The sequence below is a fragment of the Grus americana genome, chromosome 3, assembly GCF_028858705.1.
Source record: "Grus americana isolate bGruAme1 chromosome 3, bGruAme1.mat, whole genome shotgun sequence".
Classification (NCBI taxonomy): Eukaryota; Metazoa; Chordata; class Aves; order Gruiformes; family Gruidae; genus Grus; species Grus americana.
Window position 1 is genome coordinate 71,828,058 of NC_072854.1, and position 16,367 is coordinate 71,844,424.

Sequence of the window (16,367 nt, forward strand, 5' to 3'; positions counted from 1 at the left end):
CTGTGGTGAGCAGGTGCTACCCGTGCTGTCTAACAATGGACAGTCTATCCATCCGTTCTTGGGTAATCCTACTCTGCAAAATACAGTCAGAAACAGAAATGGTTTAAAAGTAATCTTTATTACCTGCAGCGGAAGGAAAACTGTCTGAAACTCTGCAGCCTGGAATGGGGCCTGGCAGGGAAAGGGATGTGGTGGGGCTTGCCGATTTCCCCATACAACCCTGGTGCTGTGTGGAAATTGGTAGAGAGATTTTTATTCCCCACCTTAACTCCCAGAGGCACCAGTGATTTCCAGCATGCTCCAGTATATGAAAGGAGCTACAGAACTGCCAGGCCATAGTCATCTCAGACCTTAAAACCTGCACTAACCATTGCAATGGTGTGATAAGAGGGGGCCATACTTTCTTCATGTGACACCAGCTGTCAGACTGGCCCATTGACAATTGTGAGATAAAATGGCAGAAACTAATACAAAAATAACATGCGCTAGGCAGAAACTAAGTTATTCGTGACAGTTTAGGCTAAGCGTTCTGCTACAAGAAATAAAGTTGACTTTGCCGTTGCAACAATGGATATTTTCAGAAACATTTGAAAATATGTTTTCCAAATGAAAGTGTTAACAAGTGAAAAAATAATAACCTTTCAACTGCATTTAGTTAAAATTGTCAAACAGAGAGAATCCCAGGGTAAGTGCCTGCAGAGACTAGCTTTGCTTAGAGTAGGCAGGGAGAGAGAGAAGACAACACCAACGAGTCTTAACAGTGAGTTGTTATACTGGGAGGGAAAAAAAAAGAAAAAGGGAAAAAGGAAGACAGGTTTTTTCCTCCATGAAATGGGGAAATATAGGTGTGTATATATATTCCAGTAAGAATCAGTTGTTTTCATAAGCTACAACAGAGAAGTCTGCAGTTCTTTTGTACATCAGTAGCATGGTGCATGAAATATGTGTCCAAAGTTTATTATTCAGCCTGTATTGAGTCAAGGTTATATCGGGCTGAGAATCTGCTGAAATTTGTTTGTCAGTTGTAAAGAAAATAGTATTTCCCCAAACCCAGCTGGAAATTAATATAGTCCCTTACAAAAATGAGCAATGTGGCATCTGGAAAGAAGATGCAATGGAAAGATCAGATCACAGAGAGCTGTACCAGTGTTGCTCCATTGTAATTGTTCATGTACATTAATCAAACCTTTCTCTTTTGCAACCCGTGCTGTAGACAATTCATGATCTGCCTGGTCGTCCACTCAAGCACACTGCTGCTCAACTCTTCCAGCACAACTGTTTCAAACTTTGCTAAGCCATACCTGACCTTTCAGACAGATAGGATAGTATACTTACACAAATACTTTTTGTGCACTAGAAACTGAGTTTATTTTGCTAAGTTTAATACCAAGTTAAATATTTGACCCTTCTGCCTGCAGTTGCTAAAACAGGGATTTGCTACAGGAAAGTGGAAGACCATCTCTCACTGCTTCATCAGCAGTATTTACTGCAATGCTTAAGCACTGGGATCATGTGGGTGAGCTGTGCCGTTCTTTCCCTCCTCTCCCAGACTCTCCATGCTGCATCTATGTCTGAGCCGGTTGCTAAAGTTGCTCTTCGCTATAGAGGCTAATTTTGAATAATTTTTTAACACCTTTCTAATATCAAAGAACAATGTATTTAAGAAAATCATTCTGTGTACTGAGATTCAGAAAAGAACTCTTTTCCTATGTATCTGTAACAAGAACTAGGAGGGTGTATCTAATATTAAAATCTGGGTGTAACTCTTACCGTGATGCAAATCAAGGCTTCAGTCACGAGTGAGGCACAGGGAGCTGCCTGCCCAGCAGTCTGGTTGATTCAGAGCCTTACTTCTTTCCCTGCAGATTTTAGATATTACCCATTTCTTTTGGCCATACAAGGTATGAGTTCATGTTTTTAAAACCTTCATCAAAGTGTTTATACTCTTCAATGCTACAAGGTGGAATTAAAAATAGGATTGGGGAATTATTCTAAACATACTGTACAGGAAAACTGTTTCTGCAAAGTACAGTAAATTTTGTTAGCTTGGTACTGACATTTCTGATGCTGAAATTCCCTGAGAATGCTTTTTAGAAAAGGTAAGAGAACAAGTCGAGTTAAAACCAATCCACAACAACTGGCATGATTATTTCTGAAATTGAGTTTAAAATTAGTTTTCCGCAATGGAAAAAGGTGATATTGGCAGCTTTAAAAACACCACTTTTCCCTTTAACATTCACCGGGCAATTTCTTTTTTGCTCTTCAAGACAGAAAGTCTGTCAGTTTTCAGCTTGACAAAAACAGAGGTAGCTTAAGGACAGTCCTTGAAAGCTCCCAGTCTGAGGTTACATCCATAGCTTCTCCTATAAAAACAATAAGAATGTAGATTAATAACGTGACAAGGAAATACAGAAATTCACCTTATGTCACAAGATTCATGCATTGTACTTTTTCTGTTCCGTCTAGAGGTTATCAGCTGTGTACCACAGTGCCCTAATTTGCCCAGCCTGGTGTAGAGAAACGGATATTGCTGGATTTGGAAGTAAATTCAAATGCAGAGCCTCAGCATAAAGCCAAAGCTGTGATCAATATGCAGCATAGCTTTGCTCAAGTGAAGCTTCTCAGCACTTGTCTCCCCTACCCCACTATGAGTGCTTATACTATGTAATAGCTTTAAAAAATCCCTTTTTTTGATTCCAGTGTAGGACTAGTCCAGCTATTGATGTTTTCTTGGAGGAGTGTGTTAGAAACTGTAGTGTCAATATTCTAGTTTACTATCTTTTCCTTCTGTTTTAAATGTCAGTGTAATTCTAAGTCTGGTTTAAAAAACAAACTGAACCCAAACCACTCTTCTTTAATGAGAAACATGAGCTCTAGGAGATCAGCATTTATGAACAATCCTAAAATAACAAACAAGTATAATCATTCAAGTAGAAGAAAATGTTTTGGTAAAGAAATGCGTTTCAGGTCAAATTGTTCAAAGACGATAGTGAGCTCCAGTTGCTTAGATTGCACATGTGTGCAGTTAGGAAAAGCTGTTGTGCCCTGATGTTTTTCTTTTTGATCCACAGTACACAAACAGCTCCACTATCACTGTTGAGACTCCCCTGGTTTTCCAGGCTGCTCCCTTCCTTTCTTCAAGATAGCACCACCTTTTTACTTCCTAACAGCTCATCTATTTAGGAGTAGAGAGCAAACATGACATGTGAGATAAGGATATGATTAAGAGGTGCCTTAGTGGTTCATGAGTTCTAGCAGCCTTGCAAGATTTGGATAAGGCCTTTGCATAGGGGAAATCCATTGAGAGAGACAGCCTACCCTGGCATTTCAATTTTAAAAGCATAGTGAGCTGTGTTACAGTGGAGCGTTACTGTAGGCTATGTATTAATCTGACATGCCAAAATAATGTGTTTTTTGAGACATGGTAAGACTTTTTTTTTGATAGCTTAAAACCCCATTCATTTATACTGATCATGAGTGTCTTAAAAGAATGTTTACACTTGAAGGAAAATAGCTTAGCTTAGCCAAAGCAATTCTGAAATTTTTTAAAATAATTGTTTTAAAACTGGGAAAGAGCACCATATTAAATCAATCTTTTGACTAAGCCAGAAAAAGTGCATCATCGATAGCATCAATGATTTACAGATCTTTCAGTGCTCTGAATAAGAGAATTAAAAATGTATGAATAAAGCTCAGAGATGTTCACATGACGTACAGCTGAGTCAATATCTACTAGGGAGATGAATTTAGTAGTATTTAATGCTACCACGTGCCTCTTTCATGAAAATATTTTTTGATAACTCAGTGACATAAAATATAGAAAGCCAAGACCATTTGAGGCACCAAGATAGTTCAGAAGAAATACTGGCTATGTTTGTTCCCAAATCCACTGTTTCCTATGCTTGGTGGGGAATTCAGTAGAAAGTAATGATAAAAATAAATTTCCGCTTTTCTTGAGATTTATGTAATACTCGTGTATAGTCACTGCATGTCTTTAGGATCTTGATTCAGCAAAACACTAGTCTCTTGCTAAAGCCCATCTTTATTCGGGATACCTTTCAACCACTTGCTTAAACTTTACGCCGTCTTGAAACCTAAGGCAAAGAATGGGCTTAAGTGTTTTTCTGGACAGGTATAACTTGCTGATTTGAGACAGGAAACCTACCTTGAAGTCCAAACAAATGACTTTCCTGTTCCAGATTCAAACCAGGCATGAGTGTTTTCATAGTAAAAACCCTTGCAAAACATCTTACAGCTCTTTCATTTTCCAGCTACTGATTTTAACCTCTTCTGTCTCATTGACTTCAGCCAAATCCCTTTCCTTTACACACTTTGTAAATGTGAGAGTGAGTGCATAGTGCACTATACTTAATCTTATTATATATGTTAACACACAAGGTGCAATAATTATATTGTGTTTAAATTCCCCCAAATGTGGAGAAGGTTATTGGTAGGTAGCTAGTATATTTTTAAAAATAACCCAAAATACTCTCTAAACCTAAATGGTTCACAGTATTAGATTTCTCCATCATCTTCTGGCTCTCTGCCTCACTGCTGTAATTACCTTAACTCCTCACCCAATAATAAAACTCTCTGAACAAATCCTGTGCCTGCTATTAAGTAAAATTAAAGCTTAGTACAGATTCTCTGCATTCTTTCTTCTCTTCAGCTGTGGTGCTTGACAGCTTGCATGGTACAAACAAAACACACAAAGACTTTAAGCCATCCCATGTTAAAAAAAAAAGAAGTAACCCAGAGCTTTCTAATGCTGATATATATATATATATTAGAAACAGTTGATTTTGGTGAAGAGCAGTACCAGATTCTCCATTTCTTTAGAAAACTCACTGGTGTAACAAAAGAAAATCAGCCATGTAAGCTTATATACACACTGTACCGGTTTGTTTCCTCCTGGATCTCATGCAAGCCCTTGTAAGGAGAAGGCAGCTCAGATTCCAGGTCCACTCTGTCCTAGGTCTGTCTGCGATTGCCGGCAGAAGTGAAAATTGCAGGAATACATTTCAGTGTGTAACCAGCTATCCTCTAGCTACTGCGTCAAAATCACCAAGTTCCTGTTCTACCTGTGTGACTTTCAAGTTCCAAGTTGCGCTATGGTTCGGTCATCATCTCTCAAGCTTTTACTGTTCTGTGGGAAAAGATCACTCATACATACCCACAGTTAAAAAGTGTTTCAGTATCCCAGAGAAAAATATGAAGAAATATCGAACTTCTAACTCATCAGCTCACTAGAATTAAGAAAGGTCATCCTGTCGCCAAGCTAAAAAGCTCAATACAACTAGGAAAACCGATACAGAATAAGGTGGTCATTCATGAAAACAATCAGCTAGTATCTCAGCTGTTTTCAGCTACTACAATGTCATACGTAGAGGTGGAAGAGGAAATTGTGGGAAGTTTGTTAGGAGTTGTATAACGTATATTTTTAAAGGAATGCATTAATGTCCAAAATTTTAGTGTTTACTTGTCAGTACATTTTCCTTCTCAAGATCTTCTGATAAATAACAAAATACCTTTAAAGCTCATGAAAGTCTGTTCTTCCATCAGGAAGGTGCCCATTCTGCAATACATACAGTCCTACAGAAACTATAACCCCAGCTAAGCCAAATGCAAATTTGTGCTTAAATTTAGGCGTAGGAACAGTTCCGTTGGCTTTACTCACATGCTTAAAATTAAGCATATGTTTTAACACTTCACTGGATTAGGGCCCATGTCAGCAAAATAAATTTATTGGGAAGAAGTAATAAAAACGCAGCTTGCAGTGAGGGACAGCAGAGCCATTCACAGCTACAGAAGCTTTAAAACACTAGCTGGTATTTATATATTTAAATAAGAAATCAGACATTAAACAAAACATTTATTTTAGATAGCTAGCTAATTGGTCTGCTACAGAAGCACCTTCATTTTTTTTAATTTGATAAAAAACATTTTTTGCATTCTTGCATCCCTGAAAGCAAATTAAACTACACATCAAGGACAAAAATGTTTTGCAAGCACAAGCTTCAAAAGCAACTTTCCCACTGTTTAGTAACAGCCTGGCTGTACCATTGCATTCCCTGGAGAAGGGGACAGACAGGACGCCAAGCTTTTTAAACGCTGAGTTTCATTACACTCATGCACCTGAATTTGCTCATTCAAATGATTTACGCAACAAATAAATCATATAATTGCTTATATGCAATAAATGCCAGCTAACTAATTCTCTTGTATGCATTGTGCACTGATGTGTATTTATTTGTAATGCTAAGAACCTCTCTAAATATTTGGTATTGTACGTCTAGCCTTTAAAGAGAACTTACATCATTTACAAAACCAGAATGGATACGATTCTAGTAGACTGTATCTACGTTCATTTTATTTTTTCCAGCAAAAACTTTCTGTTGCTAACAACAGTGCAGCAAAGTATGAATTCTAGTGTAGATATAGCTCCTTCGGCGTTTTAAGTGCAGCGCTATCTGGCCCCGTTCAGAACAGCTCTGTCTTGTATATCGAGACACCAGTGGTCACAGCAGCTTACTCTGCAATAGCACTTTGGCTCTTCCCAGTAGGAGTGGAGCTGTACCAATGGGCAATCCTCTCACTAATACCCTTACACAGAAAATGTGTTAAACTCTTCATTTACAACAGCTTCATTTATTCCTTCAGCATTACTTCACGCCTGAATCACCAGGCAAGGCACGTGCATTGTATTTTCTGCATTTTCGAAAGGCAAATCCTTCAAAGGACAAGACATAATCATTTGGTTTCAAGTTAGCTTTTTCTCCCACCTTTAGTAGCCCTCTCCTTATAGCAAATTTTCTGAAGGGGACAAGGTTGCTGAGTACACAGCCCACAGGTCTTGGCGCTCATCCCTCCTTCCCAGCCACAGCCTCCGAGCCCATTGGACAATTCCAGACAGACACATTTATAATTCTCAAATTTTTCAGAAAAATATGAGTCTGGGGTGTCCTTGCAAAAGGGAAGAATAAGGATGGGGCTTCCCTCACCCGTATTATGCATGAGAGAATCCACTGGGAACCTCCGCCTTCAGACATAGATCTACAGAAAAAAAAGATTTCATGACTCCACTGTTACCAAATTCCTGATTTCACCAGGATTCAAAGCTCAGCATCCTCAATCCTCTTTTTGTATCTTATTTGTGCAGTCCACTGCTCAGCGAAGACCTGTTCAAGGTCCCAATGCCCTACAGTACAAACAAACATTAAACAGTAAATTTATTGACTGCATAAAACTAATGAGATCACAGATGGGAAGAAAAATGGCTCCAAGAGAACGTTTTCTCCAGTAATCTTTATGCACAGTGATGGGACTCTGATTATCAGGGTTTGTAAAAAAAAAAAAAAATTCTATTCTTCTTCCTACCGCTAGTGTCAGAGGTTGCCTTTTCTTCAAAATTGACCCCTTCACCAACACTTCTGAAGTCCTGTTTTGATTTCTGCAGTGATGGCAGTGATGTATAGGGATACCATTAATCAGGTTAGAGTTTTAAATCGTTTTTAAAATTGCACACTTCTAGTAAACCACTGTGATAACCTGTTCAGCTGGAAATAAGCACTGTGGAACCCACAGCACATGCCAGTCACATCTCACTCCCATTGTATGCCTGTCATCTTCTACCGATGGGCAGGAGACCTGAGCACAAATTGAAGCTGTGTCGTGCTGCATGTGTGCAGGTTTTGTGTCCGGGCAGTGCTGCAAAGAAGCCTCGGCACTCAGCTGCACATTGGCCAGAAGTGTGGGAGAAAGGAAAGTTTGATTTATCAGCAGTAGCAGCGAGGCTGGGGCTAAGTCAAGCTGGCCAGCTAGGCCGAGATGCGCTAACCTGTGTGCAGAAACCAGCCCCGTATACCCGGCTAAGATACGAGATGGCCAGACTGACAGTTCACATTCACCAACAGTTAACTCAGTACTGTGTTTTTAAATAGCTGCAGTAATGGAACCATAAAAACTCCCATCAGGTTGAGGTCTCCAGTTTGGGAGCTTTTTCCTAGTGTACTGCATATTTAAAAGCTTAATCATCAGCCCTTCTTCAAGCAAAACTCCTACCCATTTCAGTTAATCTTTGTCAGAATCAGTCCTGGTACCGGGTAGCAGGCTGCAGTTAAAGTAAAAATTAAAAACAAGTTTCTAATCACAGAAATGATGTTCTGAAATAGTCTTCCAGCAGTAATGGGGAGTGGAAACCAATTTCAAAATGGAATAAAAACATATTATTGCAGCTTCATGGAACTATGTTCGATGAACCACAGAGGTCTCATCCGGCTCAATTTCCTACCTATCAAAATCCAATACCTGAAATTTGTACGTGCATTGAACCCATTAAAACAATTGCCACCGAACATTTATTTGAGTGAGACCATCCCTGTCAGAAAAACAGAAGATATGAACCACTGTTAGTAACTATATTTTTACAATAAGCCACTTGTCAACTTGCTTGTAAATAGCTGATGCCCAACAGCATAAACAGACTTTGGTTTTAATTTAGAGAGAGTCAGTTTTATTTTTAGGAGTAATATTTCTATCCAGAAATTTTGCTACGGTACTATGCACAAATTTTTTTCCAAATAATGAAGGTCTACAAAGGCAATGGATAAATTAAATTACAAAAGCACCCATGCATTCCTAAGGCGATAAATATTCAAATAGTAAGTGTGTTTCAAGTATGATTAGTGCTCTTAAGAACTTTGGGGTTACAAATCAGTACTTTGAAATCTATACTAGCTTCTACCCATCAGCTTATATAGGAGAGAAAAAAACCCCAAATAACATACAACAAAGGACTCAGAAAAGAAAGTTAGGTTTCGATTAGTTACCCTAACCCTTGAAAAACAAAAGAAGATCACAATGAAAGAAAAACAGATGTGGAAAACAATTAAGACACGACATTAAACTGCTGCAGCTGAGACTCAAGGTACCTGTATAAAGAACAAGTGACACAGCATGCTGCACGAGAGGAGGCCAGAGGTGATTTTTAAAGTGTCTAAGTCAAGATGCCCTAAATAACAGGTTTCCTTTTGGTTGTTCATCTGTGATAAATCATTAATTTAATCTATCCAACCTTTAGTTTAAGAATGTATAAGCCATTCATTGAATCACAATTCCACCTACTTTAATCTGCAGCCTGTATTTCTTGTGCCTGTAGCATAAGTAAATTTGTAGTTTGCAGTGTAGATAATTCAGCTTCAGAAAAGGAATGACATAGACCGCGTGGCCATGTAACTGGGCAATTTAACTACAAGTGCTTTCTGTTTCTTTTAGAGGTATGATGAGTTGTACAGGAAAATTACATACATGTAGTCACCCTGAAGCAACGTAGTGCTGAAAAAAACAATATCTGGTATCATTTCAGAATGGAATCCAATAGAAGTGTTGTAAAAGGGAGGGGAAAAAAGTTGCAGTACAATGTGTAATTTTCTGCTGAAATGAAAGGACACACTGTCATAGATGATGCAATAAAATAGTAGCGTACAGCGTTAAAACATGATGCATTGCAATAAAGGGGTTGGCTTGCAGATAGTACACCTACGTTTCCTGTAAGGTGCTTCATGTTGCAATTGTCTCACTAAAATGAAGAACTCTTTCATGGATATCTTGGGGTACACATTGGCTTTTATTCATGTTGATTCATAACAATTCCTAGGAATTGCTCTAACCATCTTATAATAAACAATAAAAAGTGTATCATTTTGAAACAGCAATAATTTGGTACAATTTTTAAGAGAAAATATGTATATTACTTTGGGAAACACTTTTAGCACTACTGTGGTGGTACCATTTCTAGGCACTGAAATGAGGCTGAAAATAGCTGTTGAAATACAGGAGAGCTGCAGTATCTGTATCAGTTTACGTCTTCAGATAATCCAGTGCCCTGCCTTTAAATATGCAGATTAGATAATCAGAGTGTTTAAAAGTACACGTAAAACGTGCTGAGCACAGCTCCAGTATCGCTGCAATGTAGCTAGCAGATACTTTCTGTTCTGGTTACCTGGCCAAGCATTGAGTTAATAGACGTTTTAATCTTTGTACTTCAGGAAAAGATCAGTAGTTAAAAAGAACTTGTTTAACAAATCGGTTATGTATTTTAAGAGGCCTCATTACTGTGCGTTTTGGTACAAATAATAAGCATTTTGAACTCCACAAAGTCTGTGGTGCTGTGAGCATTAATTCCTGGTTTAGTACTAGCTAGGAGAGCATTTAAAACATAAATCTGAAGGCTTTTGGTCATTGACCTTGTGGAGCTGACTAGAGTAGACTGTAGTGAGGTCCTGTGTTCGTGGCATAACTCCACGTAGTATTAGGCAAAATTGCTCTGAGCGTCATACCGGCAGCAATGCGTGCTATGTCAGATCACTCTCTGCGAGCAGAAACTCTCCCATCTGGCTCATAAGAACCTCTGCAGAAGTAGAGGGAGGAACTCAAGGCTGCAGGAAGTACCAGGCAGCCGTTTGTGGCACACAGCTACAGCCCCAGCTGGCTCTGCAGCCCTTCTCGAAACAGACCCCTTATTAATCAAGTTAATTTTACGAGCAGAGTTCTTTCATGTCACTACTCAACACGCAGTACCTGTACCGCGGTGGCAACTTGTGCCTTAAAGACAGCCTGCTGAAGAGTGTGCAATCAGCAGGTACTGAAAGCAGTACGATGTGCCTTCTTATCGCATTGCATAATGCAGGACAGTTGTTTGCATGTGCTCTGTAACAAGTACTGTTTATATTGCTGCCCTGGCAAAGTAAGGGTGGGGACGGGAGAGGGAATGCTGTCATCTTATTTTTACGGGAAAAACAGAATGAAAAGTGAACAAGAGGTCAGTAGCAAGGCCTGAAACACTGTTAATAAAGCCATTGGTTGAGTGCCGTAATTCCTAACATCTGAATTCTATAGGAAGATGCTCACCTGTAGAATATTTATTTCCTTTTGTGGTACAAAACCCCCCTGACTATGTGCCATCCACCTAATTCTGGAGACATTACAAATGTCTTAATTAAAAGGCAAGCATGTAGGACAACACAGCAACAAACAGATTTGTAACGAACAAATCTACATGTAGAAAAACCTCTCCAAAAGCCAAAGAGCAGCGGAATTACCTGGGCAAAGGATGGGTCCTTCCCCCTAGTGCAGAACAGGTTCCTTGGCAGGCACTGAGAAAGCCCAGGCTGAATGGAGGCACACGGGGAGCACAGAGCCATTGGCATTTGGCATGCATGCAACACAAAACAACCTGAAAACACAGAACCCCCTCACTCCAACAACAGCAAAAGCTGGGAAATAGATCAAATGCATCTCCGAATTATTTCAAAATACAGGACAGTGCCATTAGATGAACATTTTTTCTCTTCCATGATACTCTCAACATAACATTTCTGCCTTGTATTAGATAAAATTTTAACTATTATTAGAATTCCTTTAGTTTCCAAGATGCTTAAACAAAAAGAAATGAAAACTTCTACTGCTGTTTGCTGGGTCATTTCTACCAGTGTACTGTCCCTTGGCAAAGCTCTACAATTCTTAGATTTAAACTTACAAACAAGCAGCTCTCCTTGTTATTTGTGCTTCTGTGTTTCCTTTTAAAACTCAAAATCTATGCCTTTTCATTGTGCAGGGTTTTTTTGTTGTTTGCAGCCTATTAAAAACATTTCTACTAAGAGCCAGTTCTTGGTCATCATTCACATTAGTTTATTTCAGTTCTTTTTTTCGAAAATGCCTGGCTCACACGTGTTCTCACCTTCGTGAAATGATCCTTTTTTTAAAACAGGAAGAACTTTCAAGTAAACAATGTCATATTAGACTTTATAAACAAGAGTACAGTCAGCAAGATAAAGAAAGTAATCTTGCCCTCCTCAGCACTGGCTTTCAGAGTTCACTATGGCTTCAGATCAGTTTTATTGAAACCAGAGAAGAGCAACAAGGAAGGATTAGAAGTCAGAAAAATGCAACCTATGAGGAAAAGATTGAAAGAACTGGTGCTGTTTGATCAAGAGAAGAAAAGGCTGAAGACAGATAAAATAACAATCTTCAAATATGGAACAATTGCTTAAAAAAAAAAAAAAAAAGGTTTCAGTTGCTGCAAGCTTTGTGACTAGACCTTAGGAGAACCTTTCTGAACAGTGGGAGCAACAACAGCATTGCAATGGCCAGGGGAGTTCACACAGTTCCATCTTTGGAGATGTCTACGAACAGGTTAATGTATAAACACCTGTCAGGAATGCTGTAGGGTATAGTTCATCCCACAGGGGATGGATTAGATTATGTCTTTAAGTCCCTCCCCAGGCCTATTTCTATTATACACGATCCTGGTTTTACAATAAAAAATTGTAATTAAGATGCAAATATTTTTGTTAGCTTATCACAATTTCTTACCGTTGTGATCAAGTTCTTTATCAATGTAAACCAGTACCATGTTAGATACATGCAAAAAACTGTCATCCAACGTAAACAGAAAAAAGACTTGCATTTTTACAAAGTCTTAAGGTTCACAAGAGGGCCTACCTCTCTTCTTTACCTCTTCCCTCAGACTAACAGGTGATGAAGGAATAAGCCACTTTATTCTTTAATTTGGTATTAGAAATTATCATCTCGTGCACTATCAGTAGGAAGACTGGTCCATGAGTATTCCAGCTCTTATATTCCAAATTATATACAAAAGATTAGAAGGGATCTCCTGGGTCATCAAGCCCAGGTCCCTGTTATCGGAGTCAGCCCTGTAGTCTACAATTTATCAAGCTTAAACTTGTTTGCAAAGTTCTGTCTTAAAATGCTGCTCCCATTATACTGACTGGGCAGCTGTTCCAGACCTCGCTCTTCTGATGTTGCAAAACTTCTTAAGTTTTAACTTCTTAACTTCAATGTAAATTTAGTTATGACAGTTTATACTACTTTTTTACCTTAAATATCTCTTTTCTGTCCCTCGGTGACAGCAATTCTATCCCTCTTGTTTTTTAGATTGAATTTTTGTTGTCTCCAACTGGTCCCTTAGCCACCTTTCATTTTCTCCTATTAATTTTCATCATTGCTGCGTTAAGTCTTGTTTTCCCTGATGTGTTTCTTTGACATCCAGATGGATTGGATCCACTGCTTTCCTTGTCAGCAAGAAGAACAGTTGATAAAGACAGACATGTACCTCATCAGTATGGCATAATCTACTCCTGAAGTAGATGTTGTGCTTTATCTTATTTTTGATTTTTCTCAATATCTTCAGTTTCATTTCCTTCAGTGTTTAAGAGCCTTGTATAGGACTGAGATATGATTGATGGATCCAACTGATTATGTTGTAGGCTTTGCTTCTTCCTAATCATAGGCACAGTATTTGCTATTTATGTCCTTTCCTCACTATCTGAGGGACACCAAGTCTTAGGTATTTATTCAAAATCTTTACTTCCGGATTCCATTTCACGTACCAGTTCTTCCAATATACTGGTTATTTTAATGTATTATCTCTGACCCAGCCTTCAAAGGAGCACATTCAGGTCTTTCAACTTTGCTGCCACCTCAGGTGTGCTCATTTCCATTTCTCACTGTTAAACACCCTTCTCCTGAAACTGTGTATTCCTTACGCAGTAACTTAGAGGCAATACCATTTTTTTACATATGGTTTCACTCCCTTTACTGGTTTCCATGCTCTGTCTTTCCTCAAATGGTTGGTTATTGGCACTTATTTAAAGCGGAGGACACCAATCAATATTCTCACCAGCTACATTTTGTGTGGTAGCCTACAGCACTTACCAGAAAGGAGGCAACTAGGATTTGGCACCCTCCTCGACCAAGTCATTCCTGCATGAACGCTCTGCTCACCTACCCCACTACGGGCAATTCTCACGTAGGGCCTCCCGCATCCCATCTGTTGGCCTGACTTACTGCATAGTTCAAATAGAGAAAAAACCTTATTGGGGCCAAAGGTGGAAGGAGGAAGAAAGAGCTTGTGCCTACAGCCCAGTGTCAGGGTTTTGGGCAGAGGTGACTCCTGAGGTGCAGTCCCCAGGCTGTTGGTGCATTTCACTCGGGTGCATGGCACCGGCTGTCCGTACCAGCTCTCCATGGATCAGATGCAGAAAGGTGGGTGCTCCAAGATGAGATTCACAACAAAATCACCCTGAGTGAATGGGAAATCCTGCGTCTCGTTCGCATTTCGGTACCTACTGAGGGCGCAGGAGAGAGAAACCCACCGCTGTGGTACAAATGAGTGTGCCTTCGGGTGGAGAGGCCGGCTGGGTGTTTTGCAGGCTGCATGGCTATAGTTAGGCACCTAAATTCCACTTTAAACCAAATGTAAGCACTTTGGTGCTTATGAAGTTACTTCTTTATCAACGATTTGCTGATAAAACCTGAGTCCAACAGAAATTAAAGTGAAGCTTTATGGCTGTTGATCACCTGACTTTCCTAAGCACTTCAAACTCGGTAACCTCTGCAGCTTGCCTGTCTGTAAAGGAGCAGTAACACCCTCGCAGAGTTTATGTAACTGCTACTCAATATTGCATTAAGCTTCCTCCATCTGACATGTAAAACTTCCACCTGCTCAGTCACCCAAGTCCTGACTTGAACTAACAACTCTTGATACTACAGTGCTATATTTGCTCCCAGCAAGCTGATAACAAAGTGTACGGAGGAGCGCCTGATTCAATTCATGCTATAGCCTGAGACAGTAATTGTTTTATACTGGCTGTTATCACCTACCAGCAGGATCAGTTTAAGTTTGTTGCTCTCTAGAGAAGGAAACCACAAATACAGTGAGAAATCCATGTGCCGTGGTGTTTTAAAATGTCAGAGAGCCACTACTGTATCATTAACTATAATTTTAAGCTTTGTCAATGCTGTCAATGAGTCTTGGTATTTTGTCATCGCTGTACTATTTGTAAAAATCTGTTTCTCTCCATTGGCGGCTTCTTTCATCTCTGTGGTTGGCAGCCTTGTTATTTGTTTTTCTGTCTAATGGAAATTCTAGAACTACGGGTAGAAAGTGAAGTGTTGCTATGAAAAACACATTATTCCCTTCCCCCTTTAAATACCTCTTTCTTCCTCTCTGTTTAAAAATGAATACTTTACAATGTAAATGAATACTGTTTCCTCCTCCTCCCAATTTGTTCCAAAGGCAGAAGCTTTTAAAAAGCTGTTTCTCTCTAAACTTACCAGTGAGATAATTCTGAGTCACTGTGAAAAGTTTGTTTCTGTCCATCCCCTTCTCTTTTGCACAGAGACATTTTCACAAATCTCCTGTTATCAGGCAGTGCTGAGAGTAGAACAACTGTGTAGTGTCTAAAATGCCCGCAAAGATGATTGAGTTTGCAGTGATAAAGTGCAGGAATAAACAAAACAATGTAGCATGTTTTAAAGATTCAATCCTGCTCTTCGTTTGAGCATTTCCTTTGCCTCATCCACACAAAATAAATATAAAAAAGGCCAGCAAGTACAAAATAAGCCTCTATATTCCACTAGAGCATACTAAAGCAGCTCATAGGCTTTCTCTTTCAGAAACTGTAAAACTCTGGTTTTATCAGTGAAGCTTCCAAACTTCTAAATCTGGCAACTTTTGCTACTACCTTTATGTTCATTTACAGGTCTCCAATCTCCAATTGCCCCCCACTGCGCTCCGCCCCCCCCCCCCCCCCCCCCCCCCCCCCCAAACACCTCCTGTTCCTGCTGATGTATGCAGAATCAGCTTTCTGGATGTTTCCTCACAAAATACAACACAGCTCAACTTACCACCTGTAAATAGCTCCATCTGCTCCAAAACAATTTGTGTCTAAAAAGAAACGAAGAGAGAAAGAGCTCCATTCACCTTGCTAGAAGGCAGTCACTGGCAGTACTTGCTCCCTCTCTACAATGCTCTGGGAAACCAATTTAATGAACCAGCTGGGCAGTCCCTTCCCGTCATTCCCTGAGAAACTACAAGCTTTGCGGTTCCCTTCTTTTCCCAGTTTTTACCTAGTCTGGGAACTGCAGAAGAGAGGTGAGGTGGAAGGTGGTAGCATCACCCTGGCTTCTCCTGCCTCGCAGGTCATTTACAGTCCGGTCCCCAGTGGAAACCTTAAACTCAGCTCTTCCAAAGAGCAACCGGATACTTCAGTTCTGACCCACAGCTAAAGTAATAACCAGCAAGAAGCATGGAAATCTTGCAGGTGGTTTTAAGCCTGTCTGTGGGAGTTTGGTGTAACCATCGCCGTAGAGGCGTCAATGCGAGCAGAACACATCGAGATGCCTCAGGGAGGTTGGACATCTCGGACACAGCGCCTCCCCTAATCGCTGAGTCCTTATAAGATTCTCCTGGGTGTCAGTGAAAGAAATTGTCATCATTTCTAATGCCAATAACCCTCTCTGTCTCAGAGGTTTCTTCTGCTTCTAAAACCCATCACAGTAGCTGT

At 39.8% G+C, this 16,367-nt stretch overlaps 1 long non-coding RNA gene across 1 annotated transcript; it reads right to left on the minus strand.

Moving 5' to 3' along the window:
• Positions 1–524: 524 nt before the first annotated feature.
• On the minus strand, positions 525–15,803 carry LOC129204930 (uncharacterized). The gene is made up of 4 exons (XR_008576541.1): positions 15,709–15,803; positions 11,100–11,233; positions 7,002–7,053; positions 525–2,363 (listed from the first exon to the last, which is right to left on the minus strand). It is a non-coding gene; the product is annotated as an uncharacterized LOC129204930 (long non-coding RNA).
• Positions 15,804–16,367: the final 564 nt, after the last annotated feature.